Source organism: Harpegnathos saltator, unplaced genomic scaffold, assembly GCF_003227715.2.
Source record: "Harpegnathos saltator strain DR-91 unplaced genomic scaffold, Hsal_v8.6 scaffold93, whole genome shotgun sequence".
Classification (NCBI taxonomy): Eukaryota; Metazoa; Arthropoda; class Insecta; order Hymenoptera; family Formicidae; genus Harpegnathos; species Harpegnathos saltator.
In genome coordinates this window covers 2,814,313-2,836,628 of record NW_020230721.1, presented here as the reverse complement: position 1 = coordinate 2,836,628, position 22,316 = coordinate 2,814,313, and the positions used below count along the sequence as shown (strand labels likewise).

General features: G+C 35.1%; 1 long non-coding RNA gene and 1 pseudogene across 1 annotated transcript; both read left to right on the top strand.

Moving 5' to 3' along the window:
* The first annotated feature begins 2,234 nt into the window (after positions 1–2,234).
* Positions 2,235–7,908, top strand: LOC105188137 (uncharacterized). The gene is made up of 6 exons (XR_003114356.1): positions 2,235–2,432; positions 6,166–6,317; positions 6,426–6,569; positions 6,638–6,871; positions 6,994–7,246; positions 7,738–7,908. It is a non-coding gene; the product is annotated as an uncharacterized LOC105188137 (long non-coding RNA).
* An 8,545-nt stretch (positions 7,909–16,453) lies between these two features.
* On the top strand, positions 16,454–19,247 carry LOC112590617 (fatty acid synthase-like; annotated as a pseudogene).
* Positions 19,248–22,316: the final 3,069 nt, after the last annotated feature.

The following is a 22,316-nucleotide window of genomic DNA, read 5'->3' as shown; positions in this document are numbered from 1 at the left end:
ATTCTTCACTCCATTCAACTATTCACATGTTAAGGGGATCCTGGACTTCCTGGAGCGACGACCGAACTCCAACGCGATACATAATGGAAATTCAGAATTACCATTATGTACATAATAGAAATTCGGAATTATTATTATGTCGTGACATAATATTAATTCCAGTATTCTTATTATGTCGGGACATAATAATAATTCCGAATTTCTATTATGTACATAATAATAAGTCTGAATTTCTATTATGTACATAATGAAAATTCAAAATTAGCATTAAGTACATAATGGAAATTCGGAATTATTATTATGTCACGGTATAATAAAAATTCGGAATTATTATGTCCCTACATAATAAGAATACTCGAATTAATATTATGTCACGACATAATAATAATTATTTTTGTACATTCTTATTATGTACTTATATAATTATAATTCAACGTTTATACCTTCGCATAATAGTAATTCGATGAATTATAATTATGTCGGGACATAGTAGAAATGCGGTATTTTTCTTATGTAGACACATAATCATAATTTGTCGAATTACTATTATGTCGTGACATAATAATATTTCAAAAGACTAAAACATAATTTTTATGTAGCCATTTTTATTTGGAACTTTTACATTATGCTGAATATCTTTTATGCCATGAAAAAGTAAAACGGCGTGCCATACAAAGCTTTTTCAACTGGTGCTACTATTCGAATGACTTGACAGATCGAATAAAATTTTACATGGGTTTATATCAGGGATGCCACTTTCCAATACAATTATAGTTTGACAGTTTCTAATGCCATATATGTGTTAGGTCGAGAACTTTTCAGACTGCCTATGTATATTGCGAAAATATACATTATGAAGACATATGGTATACATAATGCATATTATAGATCTTTAATATTCGCAATGTATATCGAAATATAGTCTATATATAGGGTGTTTGATAGCTGATCATGCAGATGAAAGTTGGAGATAGATTGGGTGTAGCCAAGAAGAAAAGTCATGTACCATAATGTCAAATTGCCAATAGTTATCGAGTTATTAATTAAAACATGTGAGCCAACGAGCGCGTAGAGAGCGGAGGGCGCAGTAAGCACGTAGACATTTGATACAGGCGGAGTCAGCGAGTGGCGATAGGCGAGCGCGCGTGGCGAGGGGCAACGTAAACGACAAGAGGCGAGCGCGCGCGACGAGGAGCGAGCGAGCGCGAACGACGAGGAGCGAGCGAGCTATAAGGAAAAAGCTATAAAGAAAAAGCTGCGTGCGACGTGCGATAAGGATGCAACATCGGAACATCTCCCACCACTTCTCCTTCTTAACTTCTCTCGCGCTGTACAGTACGCCCATATGCGCATGCGTATATGCCTATCATCGCTTTCGATTGTTTTACAGGCATATACGACATCGCCGGGGGACACCATACCTGCCTCTGAGTGTACACTCGTGAACTAAAAGGTATGTGCACCGATTTTTTGTTGACTTCGGAACGCGCTCCAACTTGAGAAGAAAGTCAACCACTGCTTCATACGTCAGCGCTGTCACTTATTACGAGAGCAGAAGGATGGCATATACGAGTGTCAAATAAGTAGTGATTGTGGCGTAGACACAAATGTCTTGGAGACTTTGAGTTATAATTGAAGAAATGAAGAAAACAAATAGTAATTGTGAAGAAAAGTGGCAAAAGGCTTCATAAAATTTGTAAAACAGCATATTAAAAGAGAATATTAATTGTCTAATAATATTTTAAGTGAAAAATATTTTTAAATTTGAGTGTAAGTTAAAAAAAAAAGTTATAAACTATAATTTCTTTAATGTTAATAATTTTATAGCTATAAATTTGCCATCGACGTTAAATGAATATGTATGTAATGCTATCATTTACATAGGTGGAAAATTATGTTATTGCGCTCATAAAAAATAAGCAGCAGACCAACTCGAGTGATATTTTTTTAACAAGATACTCATATCACTCAACTTGGTCTGCTGCTTACTTCTGCTGAACACAATAATATAATTCCTCACCTATGGAAATAATAACATTATATATATATTCATTCAACGTCGATGACAAATTTATTAACATTAAAGAAATTATGGTTTATAACTTTTTTAACTTACACTCAAATTTAAAAATATTTTTCACTTAAAATATTATTAGACAATTAATACACTCCTTTAATATATTGTTTTACAAATTTTATGAAGCCTTTTGCCACTTTTCTTCACAATTACTATTTGTTTTCTTCATTTCTTCAATTATAACTCAAAGTCTCCAAGACATTTGTGTCTACGCCACAATCACTACTTATTTGATACTCGTATATGCCATCCTTCTGCTCTCGTAATAAGTGACAGCGCTGACGTAGCAGTGACGTGAAGCAGTGGTTGACTTTCTCCTCAAGTTGGGGCGCGTTCCGAAGTCAACAAAAAATCGGTGCACATACCTTTTAGTTCACGAGTGTACGTCCATCGGACGTCCTATGTCCGAAGTTGTGACAAACGTTCTATGGACGTCTTTTGTAAAAAAAATGGACATATAACGGACGTCCAGTGGACATCCGTGTGCTGTCTGGGATATTTAGAATACAATTCCATAATATTGCTCATACTGTTTTCGTTGAGTTTCTTTCGGTGCATGTATTCTAAGACAAATTTGTATGTATTCAACATGCAAATAATATATTTGTAAAACTTGTTTTGTGTAACTTATATACAGGGTTGAGAAGTAACTCGTTACTTGTAATGAAGTTACAATTACAGTTAATGTTTTTCGGTAACTATAACTTAACTTCGTTCCGTTTTTTCATTTATAACTGTAACTTAACTTAGTTACATTTGTTTGATAACTAGTAACTAATTTAATAGTTACTTTATATTCATATTTCAAACTTAAATTTTTGGTAGATCAACACGATAATATGACGTGCGATGCTTGATATCCAATAAGTATACAGTTACTCTGGCTGCTTTATTCTGGCTGATTTAAAAAATTGTATAAAATAGCCAGTACCGAGTATATCACTTTTGGGATATTTTTTTATTAACCAGAGCGCTCATGCAAATCGTATCTGGTATACAATATTGTATATAGTTGTCAGTCCCGATAGATTGTTTCTGGGATATTTTTTATTAACCAGAATGCTCATGCAAATCGCATCTGGTGTACGGTATTGTATAAAATAGCCAGTACCGAATACATCGCTTCTGGGATATTTTGTTATTGACCAGAGCGCTCATGCAAATCGCATTTGGTGTACAGTATTGTATAAAATAATCAGTACCGAGCATATCGCATCCGGGATATTTTTTTATTAACCAAAGCGTTCATGCAAATCGTATTAGGTGTACAGTATTGTATAAAATAGCCAGTACCGAACATATCGTTTCTGGGATATTTTTTTATTAACACTAACAATAACTATATGATAAATAAAATTAGGTAAAAACTTTTTACCTAATTTTGCATTGATTATCCGCGTTATTGGATACGTAACGTCGTAACAGTTCCGTCGGACGATTATTTTCGTGTCGCTTACGTGCTGTGACCTGTACGAAGTCAACGCGCGACACTGATTCTTCACTGTCTCCACAATACATACATATAAGGTGTCCCATTTTAAAAGACCCACTCAAATATCTCAGAAATACTGCGTTAAATCAAAAAATGTTTCAGACAAAAGTTGTTTGGCTTGAAGGTGAACATAAGACAGCGATAGCATTTTGCTTATAGATGGCGCCATTTTCGAGATATTCACTGATCATCAATTTTCTTAAATGGAAATCCCAATTTTTTATTATATCAACTTTTCTACTAATTAATTTGAACAACTTTCGTTTGAAACATTTTTTATTAGCTTAATATTTATTGAGCTATTTAAGAAAAATTTGGTAAATTTTTAAAGATTTAACTTACGATATCTCGCTAACTATTCATCGAAAGGAAAAATACTATTAGACTTTTTTATTTTATTTACTATCAAGAATATATTACTATAATAGTGCCCTAACTTTTGTTAACTTATCGACCTTCGGAAATCTCAAAATTATTAAATTAACAAAAGTTAGGACACTATTATAGTAATATATTCTTGATAGTAAATAAAGTAAAAAAGTCTAATGATATTCTTTCTTTTGAGGAATAGTTAGCGAGATATCGTAAGTTAAAGGTTGAAAAAGTTAATTTTTCTTAAATATCTCAAAAAATATTAAGCAAATAAAAAAATGTTTTAGACAAAAGTTGTTCAAATTAATTAGTAGAAAAAGATGATATAATAAAAAATTGAGATTTCCATTTAAGAAAATTGGTTACCAGTGAATATCTCGAAAGTGGCGCCATCTATAAGCAAAAGCTTTCGCTGTCTTATGTCCCCCTTCAAGCCAAACAACTTTTATATGAAATATTTTTCGATTTAACGCAGTGTTTCTGAGATATTTGAATGGGTCCTTTAGAATGGGACACTCTGTATATGTCATCGTGTCAGTGTGTTCCGGGACACATAGTACCGCAGTGGTGCGATTCTTGAATTCGTTATTGGAGTTAATGTCACTTTTGTTATCGTTGCGCAACTTTTGTATACCGTAGAAAAGCTGCGCAACGATAACGAAACTGTCATTAACTCTAATAACGAGTTAAAGAATCGCGCCGCAGGAGCAATAGTGTGTATCGCCGAATATACCAACTCACACAATGTGTATCTGTGTAGAGACAGTGGAGAATCGCTGTTGCGAGTGCGTTTCGTGTCTCTAATATTCTTATCAGGCAGTCGTAGCAGCAATAAACATTTATTTTAGATTTTATCAGTTGGAAAGTTGTTGCTATGACTAGGAGATGCTTTGCCATTAAAATGCTACGTATAAAACACCAAACACGACATAAATCGCATAATTTTTAACTAAATAGGTATTCGATATTTGTATTATATATTTATTTATAAATTGTCCGATTTGTATCGTGTTTGGTGTCATTTTAATGGTAAAACATCTCATTATACCATTGCAATTATTTTCAAATCGATAACACGCGAAACACAAAAGATGTAATTTTCATTTCATAAGATATTTAAATTCGTGAGTTCATTGCTACGGAGAGATTCCCGATGTCGTGAAAGTGAGAGCGAGAACAAATAAAGAGCAAGCGAGATGTCATTATGAAAAGCGATACGTAAATAGATCGTCGCGAGACTTCGGCGAGACTCTCACACTTTCGCACGCACGCACGCACGCACGTGCACAGGGGTATAAAGTACGACCATGCAACCTCCACGTGGTACATCCTGGATAATACTAAGGGCAAGAGCACAGGCTTTTGCATAACATATAATACATAACACATAAGAGAATAAATCAATTAGTTTTCTTCATTTCTCTCCTCAGGACAGAAATGAAGAACTCTGATTGGTTGATTCTCTTATGCGTTGTGTATTATGCGTTATGCAGAAGTCTGTGCTCTGGCCCTAATGCTGGCGGTACCGTAAATTCTAAAGTTCATAATTCAGATAATTCTCAACAGAAATAGATCATCAAGTAGTATTTTGGAAACGTCTCGCTGTTATCTTTAACACTGTTTATCTTTAACACTGTGTAATAAAAAATGGGGTGCTCCATTTAAAAAAATCATATTAGCCTTGACCTCGCCTTGACCCCTCCATTCAAGGTCAAACGGATATGATCAATAAAACTTTTAAAACCCTACAACTTTGGTTGGAAACATTTTTCTCAGAAACGTTTCGTTTTCGAGATATTTGACCGTTTCCAGACTTTTCTAACACCCTGTATAATAATTATTGATACAGATGGTAATTTCCATGCTGGCCGCCCGAATACTTTTCGATAGAAAATGACAGTGTATTTTTACTCTCTGGCACGTAGCAAAATAGAAACAAAATAGTTTAATAGTAAACGTGGCCCGGAACACTTTCGTTCTCCCCGAAAATTATGCACATACCACCACACTCAGACAGATTATAATTGTTTTCGGCAGTCTCAGCGCTTTGTGCCAAGAAATGACAGTGCATTTTCACTCTCTGGTATGTGGTAAAATAGGAAGAAAATAGTCCAACGTCCAAACCTCAAACGTCGCCCTCGAACAACGTTAGAAACAGTTGACATCTGATCCTCATTGCATATTTATGTAGCAATAATGTATTATGTGCCGCATTAATTTACAGTCAGGAAGAAAACAGTTACGACAAAACGCTGAAGAGCGTGACTGGATAAAAGAAGAGGAAAATAAGAAAAAAAGACAATGGTGCCTGTGGACGAAAGTTTCTATAAATAGTTGATGTTAATGTACATGGTAGCAGTCGCATCGAGAATATCGGTACATTCTTGTCTATCGATAGATTTCACGAGTATCTTTATTCCGAACATTCGTTCAACAGCAACCAGTATTCAAGCCAATTTTAAAGTGCGTGCTTGCTGCTTTCAGGACGTGATACGAGATAATATGACGTAATAATGGGATCACCCTGAAATTCTAATCTGACGAGTTCAAAACGTGCAAAAAAGCAACGCATTTGCGAATCGCATGCATATTAGATATTAGTATATTTCTTTCATGCGGGAGAAGACGGTACGTAGAATAAAATTGTAGATTCACTCAACATCCATTTTGATCGTTGTATTTGTTTTTGTTCGAAGGAGGAAATAGGAAACATTTTGTACTACGTCTTCTGTACGAAGAGGTCTGTTAGTGGGACGGAAATATGGAGGGCAGAAGATATAACCCATACGCGAAAGTTCCTCCAGATGAAGAAATTGTGATTTCCGGTATTGCCAGTCGATTTCCTGATACAGATAATATGAAAGAATTTCAAGAAAATCTGTTGAACAAGGTGGACTTCGGTTCGGCTGACAATCGATAATGGAGCAACGGTAACGTACAGCTACCATTCAAATTACGAAAATACTAAGGAAATAGCAAAAAAGAAAAAAATAGTTAAAATTTGGAAGATTATATTCTTAGTACAGAAAATTAATGTTTGAAATTTTTATAGTCCATTATGACATGCCAACTCGATCGGGAAAGATTAATAACGCAGACAACTTCGACGCACAATACTTCGATGTTTCACCTGAGGAAGCGCATGTCACCGATCTCATGTGTAGGATGTTGTTCGAGCACACTTACGAAGTGATTATTACGACGCTGGAGTAAATCTCAAAGAATTGTGAGGAACAAAAATTGGTGTCTTCGTAGGATCATGTTACTCTGAAACGACCAATGAGATTTTCTACTACAAGACTCAGGTACAATACCTCATGATATTAGAGATATGAAAGAAGTTTTGAAACGGCCGAATATTGCGAAAAATGAACCTTTTCGAGTAATAATATTACAAAAATTTTGTGAGGTAATAATATTACAAGTAAACATTGTTTTGTTTTATGTGGACTTAAACATATTTTTCTTGAAATATATTATCACGGTAATTGGCTTTGTTTCCGAATTATTTGATTGTGCCGAGACTTATTACATATTCAATATAGAGATATGATAAGAACGTTGCAAACGTTAAACATTAGATAGCGTCACACAATTAGACAGTTAAGGAATTAGACAAAAAAGACAGTTAATTCACCTTGACAATCATATTATTTGAAACTTTTCTTTGTATCATAACAAATAAAAAGTGTATTTTACATATGCATAAGCACGAGCATATACAATAGAATATCTAAGAAAAGAAAAATAAAGTAAAAGATAAAAATTAACATGAATATAATTTACTTTCAATTAGGTAGTCGGATATCCAATTATTGGCTGCGGTAAATATTGGCTGGCGAACAGCATTTCTCGCTGGCTCGGCCTTACCGCACCATCTTATGCCATAGACACAGCCTGCAGTTCAAGTCACTACGCTATTGCAGAAGCTTACAGAATGATACGAAGAATGCGATGCAGCTATCGTGGGTAGTTCTCTCCGTTGAAGGTTATTGCAAGCCTTTCGATGTGAGCGGTAATGGTTACATGCGTAGTGAAGCGATTACAGTAGTATACCTGCAGAAAGTAAAAAACGCGAAACGAATCTACGCTACTTTAGTCTACTCTAAAACCAATTGCGATGGTTGGAAGCCAGAGAGGATTACGTTTCCTTCATTGAGCGTACAAAAGAAATTATTAGAAGACTTTTACGATGATTGCGGCATTACACCCGAAAAGCTATCCTACGTAGAAGTCCATGGCACTGGTACTTTAGCAGGAGATCCGACAGAAATTAATGCCATCGATCAGGTTTAATGTTCAAAGAGAATTACTCCTTTGTTGGTGGGCTCGGTGAAGTAAAATCTTGGACATTCGGAACCTACCAGCCCAGGTAGCAGACTGACGTCAAATGACGTACTAATGACGTTAACTAACGTCATTAAGATGTCATTAGTACGTCATTTGATGTCAGTCTGCTACCAGGGAGTAGTGGTCTTTGTCAAGTAGCCAAAGTATGTATTTTAATTCCTTAACTGACGGAGATGCAAGATTGCGTTCGCTAAAAATAATCCAAATTAGTCAAGGATAATCATATAATAATATAATAAGTTGTTGCAAATGAAATGGTTCTTGAATTTTGAATTTAAATTTTCATTCGACATATTTTATATATATCTTGTCAATCGAAATAGTGTCCATTTACCTCGATATACTTTCCCCAATGCGATACAACCGTATCAATGCTTTTCACGTAGGAATTGGAAAAGCAAGATGCAAGAAATTCGTCGGACGCACTTTTCACGCCACTTCCTGTTTGAAATACTTTTTCACTTAAAAAGCTATCCACATGTTTAGACAAGTGGTAATCTGTTAGGGAAAGGTCAGGAGAATAATGAGAGTGAGGGAAAGTTTCAGATTTGTAAACTGTTAACATTTTTACAGTTCCTTTTGCAACATTTAGTCTAGCATTATCATGGAATAATAACATATCATGTCTATTTAATAAGACCGACTATTTACTATGCAATTTTCCCATCAAAATGTCAATTTTTTGGCAGTATTTATCTACATTTATATTTTCACCTTTTTTTAGAAACGAAAAATGCATAATATCCTTAGCATGTCATCACAGATACCAAAATGTTATGTAGATGAAGGCTCGGTTTCGGCATGTATTTCGGAGCTTGATCAGCATCTAACCATTTTATTTTCTCCATAGCCTTTAGATATCGAGAAACAGTCGAATAATGAATGCTAATGCTGTATGTAATATCTTGAACTGTTAAATGTGAGTCTGCTTCAAACATGTTTTACAAAATATTGTCCTCAACTTGATGGCGAATGGCCACGAGAAAAATTGTCGAGGTTTTTATCACCAGACCAAAACTTTTCAAACTAATGTCTAGTGGTGCGAACACATACACCCTTACGAATACGGAAAAGAACTTAAATATTGGGTTTACACTCGATTTTGAGAGTTTGAGTATACAGGATGTCTCATAACTAATGTTGCAGAGTTCGTGGAGACATAGAGCGGGTTAAAGCAAACATAAAAGTCCTATACTGTTTTATAATATTTATGATGATTGTCGCGTTATTAACGGCAGAAATCTAAGGAGTGGAAGCGCGCTGACATTAATGATTGGAGAAGTGCGCTGGTAACAATGTTCCACAACAATTATTTACACCAATAGAAAAAAAACAGAAAAAAAATTTAAATAAACTAAAACAAAACTTATCGTTGAAATACTACATAATTATAATAGTGAATAGTGTAGAAGTGTAGTAGAATAATAGTGAGATAAATAATAAATATGGCATGTATTAAAAGTGTAAATATATATTTTTCTATAATATTACATTGATGAATAAATATGCATACATATGTTAGTCAGTTTCCATTTTATTAACTAATGTCATTATATAGAATTTACCGTTACACGGTAAAAGTACATTTACTATATATTTTTAGTATGCATTATGTTATTTTAATTCACCGAATATACAGATTTAAACAATGTTCAGATTGTGAGACATAAGCGGTTAAAGAAACATAAAGTCCTATACTGTTTTAATATTTATGATGATTGTCGCGTTATTAAGGCAGAAATCTAAGGAGTGGAAGCGCGCTGACATTAATGATTGGAGAAGTGCGCTGGTAACAATGTTCCACAACAATTATTTACACCAATAGAAAAAAAACAGAAAAAAAATTTAAATAAACTAAAACAAAACTTATCGTTGAAATACTACATAATTATAATAGTGAATAGTGTAGAAGTGTAGTAGAATAATAGTGAGATAAATAATAAATATGGCATGTATTAAAAGTGTAAATATATATTTTTCTATAATATTACATTGATGAATAAATATGCATACATATGTTAGTCAGTTTCCATTTTATTAACTAATGTCATTATATAGAATTTACCGTTACACGGTAAAAGTACATTTACTATATATTTTTAGTATGCATTATGTTATTTTAATTCACCTAATAGCCATAAACAATTTATTAACAAAATTGTTAACAAATTATTTGGTAACAAATTTTTTTCATTGTATTACTCATTATTATTATTAATAAGTATTTGAAACGAATGTTTTCTTTCGGAATATAGTCTGCCAAGTGGTGTAATTTATTCATCAAATTGCATATTCAGCTTATTGTTGTAAGCTTTAGTGTAACAATTGCTTTAAATTTAAACATAAGTACAATGTTACCTTCAACTGGAAAATTAACTTTAGGGTTATTCTCAACTTGAGCAATTGTTTAAAGGGATTCTGGAGCCGTCTGTTTTACCGACACATTGATTTCAATCTTTTCAAACACTATTCTTTTTATTAGCTGCACAGATTGAAAAATCCTTTTGCACAAATAAAGTACTTATAAAAACGAAGTCTGAAACAAAGAGTTTTATGTAAAATTCAATGAAAAATTAAAAAATTACAGTTTCGTTATCATGTTCTGCGTCAGCTCGTAACTTTACTTATTAAGGGGATCCTGGGCCCGTCTGTTTTACCGACACATTGATTTCAATCTTTTCAAACACTAATCTTTTATTAGCTGTACAGATTGAAAAATCCTTTTGCACAATGAAAGTACTTATAATAACAAGATCCGGAAGACAAAGTTTTATGTAAAATTTAATGAAAAATTAAAAAATTACAGTTTTGTTATCATGTTCTGTGTCAGCTCGTAACTTTATTTATTAATTACTATATAATAGTTTTGCAATTTATCCACGCAAAATTGCTTCCGAACTAGCCATAATATAAAAGAATAATACTGAAGTAACAGAAATGAGCTTAGAAGTCAGTGTAAAAAGATCAGTGTTTGAAAAAAAAATGTATTGCATGCGGAATTGTGTTTGCTACATTTTGGGGTAAAACAGAACAATAGATTAGTTCCGCATAATCATGATCGATGGAGGCAGACACAATCGTACTATCCTTATCTGTTTCATGTGTGGAGTAATGTTATGATAAGGAAACTGTAATTGTTAAATTTTTCATTGAATTTTATATAAAACTTTGTCTTCCCACCTTCGTTACTATAAGTACTTTTATTGTGCAAAAGGATTTCTTAATCTGTACAGCTGATAAAAATATTAGTATTTGAAATTCTCTTGTATCTTTGTTCCCTCGATTGCATTATTAGGCTGCATTCACAATCAGTCGGAAGACGTCATCGTTTGTCGTACATATCAATCGCAACCTCACAACTGATAACCGACATATAAAAATTAAGATTGTGCACATGTGTACGATACATATATAATATATTGTATAATATATTTTATAACATATCACATATTTATATACATATATAATATACAGGGTGTCCCATTTTAATGTCCCACCCTAAATAACTCTTCAGTATTGAAGTTTCAAGAAAAATGATCTAAATATAGTACCACTTTTTCTTCCGACAAATAGTTAACGAGATACTGTAAGTTACATATTGAAAATGTTATCAAGTTTTCCTCAAATATCTGAAAAAATATTAGACAAATAAAAAAATGTTTTAGACAAAAATTATTCAAATTAACTAGTAGAAAAAAACAGCGTAATAAAAAATAAGGGTTCTCATATATATATATATAAATAATATATATATATATATATACATATATTATTATATATATATACATATATATATATATATATATAAATAGAGGTCAAGGTTAAAGTCAAGGTTATCATAAGGTAGCTCACTTAAATTCCTACAACTTTTATTTAAATCATTTTCCTTGAAACTTCAATACTGAAGAGTTATTAGGGGTGGACATTAAAATGGGACACCCTGTATAAAGAAAAATATATGGCAATGTCTGAATTTTATAATAAATAATTAGAACGTTTATTCTTGTTATTTTTTATATAATAAAATAGATATTATTGTATATGTGTGCATTATATTTTTGTCCTATAAAGAATAATAAAAATATTAAAAATATTATAGAAATATTATAAAATATAGTAATACATAATATTATAAAAAAAAGTTAGCACTGCGAAAACTCGAACACTCTTTGGACGTAGACGACAAAATACTATAGCGGACGCCATAGCTTCTGCAGTTACTGCGCTTCACGCTTATTGATTCCAAATTACTACACTTAACATGTAGTTGTTTGTTTAATTGCAAATTTCTCGTAAACGAAGGCCCATGCACGCAAACTCTTTTAGGGTTTTTATGTACTTAACCTCCCCATTCGAATGAAATATGACTCATTCAATTATCGATTTTACATGTCTTGCCATCTCCTTGTAAGATTATGTGCGATTAATTTTAACGTTTTCAAGGTATTGATATTGATAGCGATAGAAACTGGCATTATTCCATCAACCATACATTATGAAACATCGCGAAAGGAACTTACTCCTATAGTTGAAAGTAGAATAAAGGTCGTCTCTGAACCTATTTCCTGAAACGGTGGCTATATTGGCATTAGTTCTTTCGGATTCGGTGGTACAAACTGTCATATTGCTGAAATCAAATCCCAAAAATAAAATCGACTGGAACACCAGATGGTTTATTTAGACTTGTAACGGTATCTGGACGTACTGAGGAGGTTGTTAAAACACTCTTAGATAATGTAAGTTTGTTTAACTAAAGATATATTTTTCAAAATCAAGATAGAAAGCAGAAATTATCCAGGATTAAAATAATTTTTTCGCGATGAGATGTATATTTTCGACTCTGTTGCGGTAGGTGAATAGCCGACAGCTAGATATGGAATATGTGGCCCTTACCCTTCTGCATAGCATTCATGCTAAAGATATTGAGGGTCATCCGTACAGAAGATATACCTTAGCTGGATTTAAAATTGCTTATAACAAATTAAGAAAAGTTGAAAAATTCGCACACCTAAGAAGACCAATCTGTTTTTGTTTCCTGGAACAGAAGTTGAATGGTATAACGTAGGTACGAATTTTACAACAATTTAATATATAAATTGAACGAATTGTACATATGCAGTCTCATGTATGCAATGTCATTAAAATCTTATTAATATGTCTGATTTGGATATATCGAAGAATTGATGAAACTACTGGTGTTCGCCAAGGCAACTGAGAAATGCAATGAGATATTAAAGCAGTATGATATATGCGTTACGGATATTATAATGAACGAAAACAAAATTACTGTGCAACAGCACAGTAAGATCATGCGTAGCAACCATTGCCACACAGGTATAAGAAAGAAAGATTCTTTGTTTTATATTTATATTATATAAAATATTCGGTCCGGAATCTGGTTTATTTAAATACACATGTGCGTATATAATGCGTATATTTACCCCAGCACTTACCCATGTAAAATCACGTAAACATATGATGTACATACATCTCAATTAAAAGTGAGTATTTTTATGAACAACATTGTAGATTGGAATAGTAGATCTCTTAACACATGTTGGTGTTTTGCTCGATTACATGATAGGTCACTCTATTGGTGAACCTGCGGATATGTTGATGGACATGTCAAAGAAACAATTTTGGCGGCATATTACATAGACACAGCGTTCGAGCAGGTCAAGTTACAGGTTTTAAAGACTTTAGAATTTTTTAATTACTATTTTTTGCTTTTCTTACAAGGAAAATGTCACAACTCACCGATTTGAATGGGCTTCGGATATGTTGTAGAGCATCAAAAACTAAGAGATACATATTTTTTTATATCGGCTTCCGAGCATGTTTAGGAGGTGAAACCACCCTTTGAAAAAAACAGCCGTTATCGCTTTTATCAAATATTTTCTAAATTATGAGTCATATGAAAAAAAGTTTCAGACAAAGTTTTACAATATTTTATGCTCTTTGCAACGATGTGTTCAGTTTTTAAAAATTTCAAATGTTGAACTACTCCCCCTCCCGTCTCGTTACTCTGGCAAAATTTTTAAGTTTTTGTAAGGACAAAATACCTACAGTCTATCTACTCGAGCAGCGCGGCACATATACCTTGAAATTTTCTCATTGCGTTTTGTCCAAAATATTAAATACCATTTTCTAATATTATATATGGATGGATTTGGTATTTAATGCTCTACAATTTTTGTCCTTACAAAAACTTAAAAATTTTGCCAGAGTAACGAGAGGGGGGGAAAGTAGTTTAACATTTGAAATTTTAAAAAACTGAATACATGGTTGCAAAGAGCATAAAATATTGCAAAACTTTTGTCTGAAACTTTTTTTCATATGACTCATAATTTAGAAAATATTTGATAAAAACGATAACGGCTATTTTTTTCAAGGGGTGGTTTCACCCCCTAAACATGCTCCGAAGCCGATATAAAAAAAATGTATCTCTTAGTTTTTGATGCTCTACAACATATCCGAAGCCCATTCAAATCGGTGAGGGACAGTTGTGACACTCTCCTTATTAGATAGAGAGACACATATTCGATACATATACATTCATAAAGCCATGAATAATAGTATTAATCACCATTCCTCAGGTTGATGATATTTCTGCGAGTCGACCCGAGTACCTTGGGAGACCTTGGGATTGTTAGATCAAAACTCTTGGCATATTTAAGCCGAATATTACCAACGCAACCTTTAACCAGCCGTGATGTAATAATTGGGCAGGCTACGACATGAACGCGACATATCCGAGACTGTAGAGATTGCAGAATATTATGCAGATAGTATACTGCATCCGAAATTACTAAAAAATATAACAGTTTTGTTACCGAAGGATACAATATTCGTTGACATCGTGCCACAGAATGATTTTCAGTCGACCATAGCAAATTCGTTAGAATCTTCGATGACGTTGATTTCATTATATAAACATGGCCAGAAGTATACTGTACAAGATTTTTTAGAAGGAATCGGAGATCTTTAAAATATAAGACCTTCAGCCACAGGTTGCACGTTTGTATCCGCCAGTTCAATCTCCTGTTAGTCGCGGAACTCCTCTAATTAGGTATGTCTCTTCTTGCGTACCTAAAAAGGAATTACGTTTCTTTGTTTACATTACTAATTTTAAAACAATATTGCAGGTGGGACCACTCTGAGGACTATCATTAATTCCATTATAGAGGTGAAAACAGAATTTTTAGCAGGAAAAGAATCGTCCCTATTACAACCGTTGACGAGGACTCTGAATATATGTCACAGAATCATCACGTAATTGATGGAAAAAATTTGTTAGCGGCTGTTCACGATCTGCATAAGTATCGTTAAACAAAGTCGCTACTTGTTCGAAGGACCTAACGCAGTCACCATAATTTATTACAATGTGTATGCAACGAAACCTGCTAACTTAGTAGACCTTAGGGAACGCATATTGCACCAAGTAAATTTTATCTCACCAGAAATGAAACGAAACATTTTAAATGAATTTTATCTACGATTAGTCATTGTTAAGCAGCAGACGGAAGACAATTTAAACACTTAATTCAGTAAAAATCTGTCTACACACACACGCACGCGCGCATGCGCACACACACATACACACACAACAGAGAGGGTTTGGAGTCATTAAATACTGCGGGAATGACGAACCGCGGGGTCCTTATCTCTGCTGATATACACACACAGACACACATAGGGGTGTAAAGTACGACCATGCAACCTTTACGCGGTACATTCTGGATAATACTAATGCTGACGGCACCGTAAATTCTAAAGCTCATAACTCAGACAATTCTCAACAAAAATAAGTCATCAAGTAGTGTTTTGAAAATATCCCGCTGTCATCTTTAACACTGTGTGATAAAAAACGGGGTGTTTCATTTAAAAAAATTATGTTGGCCTTGACCTCGCCTTGATCCCTCCATTCAAGATCAAACGAATATGATCATTCAGTAGAACTTTTAACCCTACAACTTTAGTTGGAAACATTTTTCTCAAAAACGTTTCGTTTTCGAGATATTTGACCATTTCCAAACTTTTCTAACACCCTGAATGTCACATAATCATCACGCAACTGATGGAAAAAATTTGTTAGCGGCTATGGATTATCTCTACGAAATTTGGCATACAATTGGCTTGTTGAAAGGTATTGATCATAAAACGTTAAATTCGTACGTACTACGCACTTATCGAAAAGAAATAAATCGGAATTAACTCTTGTGATCCAAGAACGTAAATATCTTTACAATTATTAGGTATACAACTTTGCTTCCGTCGTTTTTTTCCGAAATTCGAGGCTTTATTGTAAAAAACTGGTTATACATTTATGATTCAAAGTATTGCCCATCGCTGGCCACTACTTTCTCCCATCTTTCGGGCAGCGTACGAATCCCGCGTTGAAAAAACTGGTCATCTTTTGAAGCGATCCACGAATCGATCCCACTTCTTACCTCTTCATAAGACCGGAAGTGCTGGTCAACCAGGCTGTGTGCCATTGATCGAAACAAGTGATAGTCAGAGGGAGCAACGTCTGGAGAATACGGCGGGTGGGATAGGACTTCCCATTTCAATGTTTCCAAGTATGTCTTGACCACTTTTGCAATATGGGGTCGAGCATTGTCATGCTGCAAAATCACTTTATCGTGCCTCTCGTTGTATTGCGGCCGTTTGTCTTTCAATGCTCGGCTCAAACGCATTAATTGTGTTCGATAACGATCGCCTGTGATTGTTTCAGTCGGTTTTAACAGCTCATAATACACTACGCCGAGCTGGTCCCACCAAATACAGAGCATGACCTTGGAGCCGTGAATATTCGGTTTGGTCGTCGACGTGGAAGCATGGCCGGGATATGCCCATTATTTTCTGCGCTTGAGGTTATCGTCATGAACCCATTTTTCGTCCCCAGTCACAATGCAATGCAGAAATCCCTTCCGTCTTTGCCTTTCAAGCAACTGTTCACAAGCAAACAAACGCCGCTCAACATCTCTCAGTTTTAACTCGTACAGCACCCAATTTCCTTGCTTCTGAATCATTCCCATGTCTTTGAGGCGTTTTGAAATTGCTTGTTGAGTCACTCCCAATGATCGTGCCAATTCTTCTTGACTTTGACACGAGTCTTCATTAAGTAATGCCTCCAATTCTGCATCTTTGAAAAATTTCTCTCTTCCACCGCTATGCCGGTCTTCGACGTGAAAATCACCGTTCTTGAAGCGTTGAAACCACTCACGATACGTTCTTTCACTAATAGCGGCCTCACCATAAGTATTTGAGAGCATTCGATGAGCCTCAGCCGCAGATTTCTTCATATTAAAGCAGAAAATTCAAAACCTCCCGCAAATGACAAGAATTTGGCCCGTAAACTGACATTTTCAATCGAGAATAACTTTATGATGCAGATATAAATCGACTAATGTTTCTATGGGGTTATGTTGACAGATGCCCAAGTTTATTGCATGACATCTATGATCTATTTATTTCGACCACTACTTACCGCTAAAGCCCTCTATAGGAAAACGGCGGAAGCAAAATTGTACACCTAATATTAGAGCCTCGTCTCTCGGTATTCTCTTTCAGCGGTATTGTGATAAAATATTAACTATTAACTGTGTATAATCGATGAAAAGAAATAAAAGAAAATCGTCGCGAAGTTGCAACGATATTAAATTCTCCACAAAAGACAAATCGGCAATGTTGATTTCAGAGAAAGAGGGGTATTATCTTGTAATATTTGCAAATATTGTAATATTCTTACAGGCAGTAACAATTTCGAGATTATAGAGGGAGACAATGTGATCGTCAGTGAAGTCGTGAGGGTGCCTGACGATATTGCGAAAGAGAAAATACCCATTCAGTTCTTATCTATGAACGACAATGTTGAAGAGTGCATGAATATTTCAGATATTTACAAGGAACTATGACTCCGTGGCTATCAGTACAACGACTTGTTTCGCTCATTGAAGAGTGCTTCAATTGATAGGAGAATAGGACATATCACATGGTCAACGAAATGGGTGCCATTCATAGACAACATGCTACAAATGAAAATTCTGTCATTTGACTCGAAAAACTTTTATGTACCGACTGAAATTTGCAAATTAGTAATCGATCCCGAACATCACATGACGCTGATCCGTAAACTCTCAATGGAAAAAAGATGTAAGATGAAGTAAGACTGCTTATTGTTAGTTTATTTTAAAACAATTTCGTATTTCGACTTAATACGCTCTTTGTATAATACGGTTTTGTGTCTCTCATCTGGATATTGCTCACCTCGAATTTTATTATAAATGTACCTGTACGTGTCTACGGTTCTTTTGATGCTATTGTATCCGGAAGAATAGAAATTTGTGGGCCAAAGTTCATGAACATATCTCGCCAACCAACACACGTTGAACCGGTACACGACGAATACAAGTTTGTTGCTTACCTCGATCATACCACGATATCCTTGAAAGATGCAATATTGATACATATTGCGCTTGAATGTTACGATTTGAAAAACGTCAAAATGATCGATTCTGGAGGATATAGTTACTCCAATTGCTCACGTAGTTCTAAGCAAAGTGCGACCTAATCTCATCTTGGTTGCAAAGGAGAATAGATTCGAAAGCTCCTTGTTATCTCAAGGTCTATCGGTCATATAGCCTCACAAAGTATTGAACGACAACACGTTCCTAATGGTTATCATTTTGGAAAAACGCACAGAACGGGAGACGGTACTGCTTCTGAGAAAGGCGGGAAGTGCCATAACGGGACCAGAAGTCAAATAGTCATAAACAATTACGAGTTTCCGTGGATCGGTAAGTTCAAATCCGCGATGGATACGGACAACAAGATGAACTCAATTGCCAGGTGGCGAAGTAGTTAGATGCGTCTTCATCCAGGATAAAGATGCTCCCACGTTCTCCTTGCGAGAGCCTTTCTACATGAATCAATTGCTATTGGACTTACTAATTAATGTCTTACGTCCCGGTAATGTTTTGGAGTTCTTACAGACACTTGCCATTGCCGCTGCCAGAACCGGTACGTGTGCAGTGTGGTTATGTCACTCAGGGGGTACGTAGACATTTATATATTGGGTGCATTCAGTACTACAACCGCTCACTGAGCGCTCAATGAGCTTTTACATTTGATTGGTATATTCTTTTAGATTTAAAAATATACACCAATCAGATGCAAGAGCTCACTTAGTGCTCAGTGAGAGGTTGTAGTACTGAATGCACCCATTGGGTTGGTTCTTTCGGTTTTTGTTTCAGTGTAAGTTTCATGCGGATTCGCTTTTCTTTTCTCAACGCTATCGTACAAATCGAATACACATTTGAAAGGTTATGTTTCACTGTTTATGTTATGCTATGTTTGGTTTGATTAACATCAGTATTATGTGTGCTGCGTAGCTGTGAACATGGAAATAAATAATGTGCATTATCGTCACATTTTGCTCTATTATTTTAAAAAAGGCAAACGAACTGCAGATACTCTTAAAAAGATATGCCGTGTGTATGGAGATGATGCCTTAACAGAACGCGTATGCCAAAAGTGGTATGCCAATTTCCGTTCTGGAGATTTCGACGTTAATGATGCACCCCGCTTCGGTCTCCCGACCGAGATTAATTCAAGTGACATTAAGGCTATAATTGAAGTAAATCCATCGATCGGTACGAGAAATTGCTACGACATTGAATATATCCTACACAAGCGTGGAAAAGCATTTGCGTCAGCTGGGATACGTTTTTCGGCTTAATGTTTGGATGCCGCATCAATTAACCGAGGCTAACTTGACCACACGCATATCCATCTGCGATTCGCTACGGAAACACCAAGAAAACGACCCATTTTTGAAACGAATGATGACGGGTGACAAAAAATGAGTCGTCTACGATAATGTAACGTGTAAAAGATCATGAGGGCACAGCAGTGAGCCATCGCAAACAACCTCGAAGGCGGGATTGCATCCGAAGAAAGTAATGCTCTCCGTATGGTGGGATTTCAAGGGTGTCATCTGTTACGAACTGTTACCGTCAGGCAAAACGATTGATTTAACTGTATATTGCTGGCAATTGACGAAATTGAACCAAACAATTCGCACAAAACGTCCAGAATTGGCAAATCGCAAGGGTGTCGTCTTCCATCATGACAACGCCAGACTTCATACGTTATCGACCACTCGGAACAAATTGCTTCAGCTTGGCTGGGATGTTTTGGGCTCATCCTCCGTATTCATCGGATCTTGCCCCTTCCGATTATCATTTATTCCGGTCGCTGCAGAACTCTATGAACGGGAAAACCTTCAAGGTTGAAGAGGCTATTAAAAACCACCTGAATTGGTTTTTCGCTGTTAAGCCCCAGACGTTTTACGAACATAATGAAGTTGGTGGAAAGATGGCTAGAAGTCATTGATGAAGATGGCCAATATATAATTGATTAAAATTTATCTTGTGTATCAAAGAATTGTGTTTTATGTTACTCTAAAAAACCGACCGAACTTATTTGCCAACCCAATATTTATACAATAACAAGAACAAAACGGAAAAGAATTTGTGCAAAACTTTGTCGAACCTTGTGCGCAGTAAAGCGTCTAACTAATTCAATCTATTTCAAATCAAACGCATACTTGTACAAGTAAATATTTTTTATATCAACGATAATACGAAATTACAAAATGGATTTAATTTCCGTTAGATTCGAGATGATCTGAGCACCATCTGCTGGGTTGAAGAACAGATATTTCCCAAACTCAAGCGTAAAAATATCATACGTACAATTTACGCGACATTGAATTTCAAAGATATTATGATAGCAACTGGCAAATTTGCGTTGGAATCCTTTCAAATAATTAGACGAGATATTGATTCCTTCTTAGGCATCGAGCTCGTTGGTTATGATATTCTGGACAGAGAATAATGGCAATGTGTCTTAATAGGTAGGATAATATAAAGTGGAATATCCTTATTATATCGCAGATGGGAATTCTGTGACGATACTTTTAATAAACCTTATTAGATTTTTCAATTTTCCTGTGATCGAAAGACAACGTTAAAATAAAGGAAATCATTTATTTTTTTCTAGAAGAATATCAAATATTCTAATAAACGACCACGTTATGTCCTGGGTTATTCTCGATGAATGGACATTCGAGGACGTTGCTACTGTTTCGTGTATTTATGTCACAAACTGCTACGCTCTCTACGAGAAAGGGAAGATGAAGAAGAGAGACGAAGTTCTCATTCATTTGGACACCGGCGGCGTTGGTCAAGCTGCGATCCACCTGGCGCTTTACGAAGGATGCGAAGTGTTTACAATAGTCGGGACTTTGAAAAAACGACAATTCATTAGAAAAACCTTCCCTTTGATCCTTAACGATCATATCGGCAATTCTCGCGACACAAGTTTCGAACAAATGATCCTTTAGCAGACACACAGTTAAGGGGTAGATATTGCGTTAAATCCCTTAGCTGAGGAGAAACTTCAAGCGTCTGTTCGATGCTTGACGAAAGACGAACGATTCGTAGAAATAGGAAAATATGATTTGATTGCCAACAATGCCCTAGACAGAATGGTTTTTGCAAGAGGCATCAGTTTCCATGGGGTTATGTTGGACAATGTAATAAATTCCGTCACAGAGAAGAACAAACTTATATATAAATATATCCTGCGAGGTCTATAAAACGGCTCGATAAAACCACTCACGAGGAAAGTGTTCGGAAGAACCGAAGTAGAAGCTGCTTTTAAATACATAGCAGCTGGCAAGCATATAGGAAAGGTAATTTTATGCGCAGACTAAAAATTTTTGTTTTTATTGTTGGTGCACTGTGAACGATCATGTGAAATTCTATTATTACTTTTCTTATTTTCAGTTCTTGATAAAGATACATGATGAACACGAGCCATGGGGTCTTCCTATTCTCGCTTATCCCCAATTTTTTTGCGAGTTTCACCAGTCTTACATCATTTTGGGCGGCCTAGGCGGCTTCGGTCTAAAATTAGCTGACTGGCTGATTCTTCGTGGAGCAAAGAATCTTCTTCTAA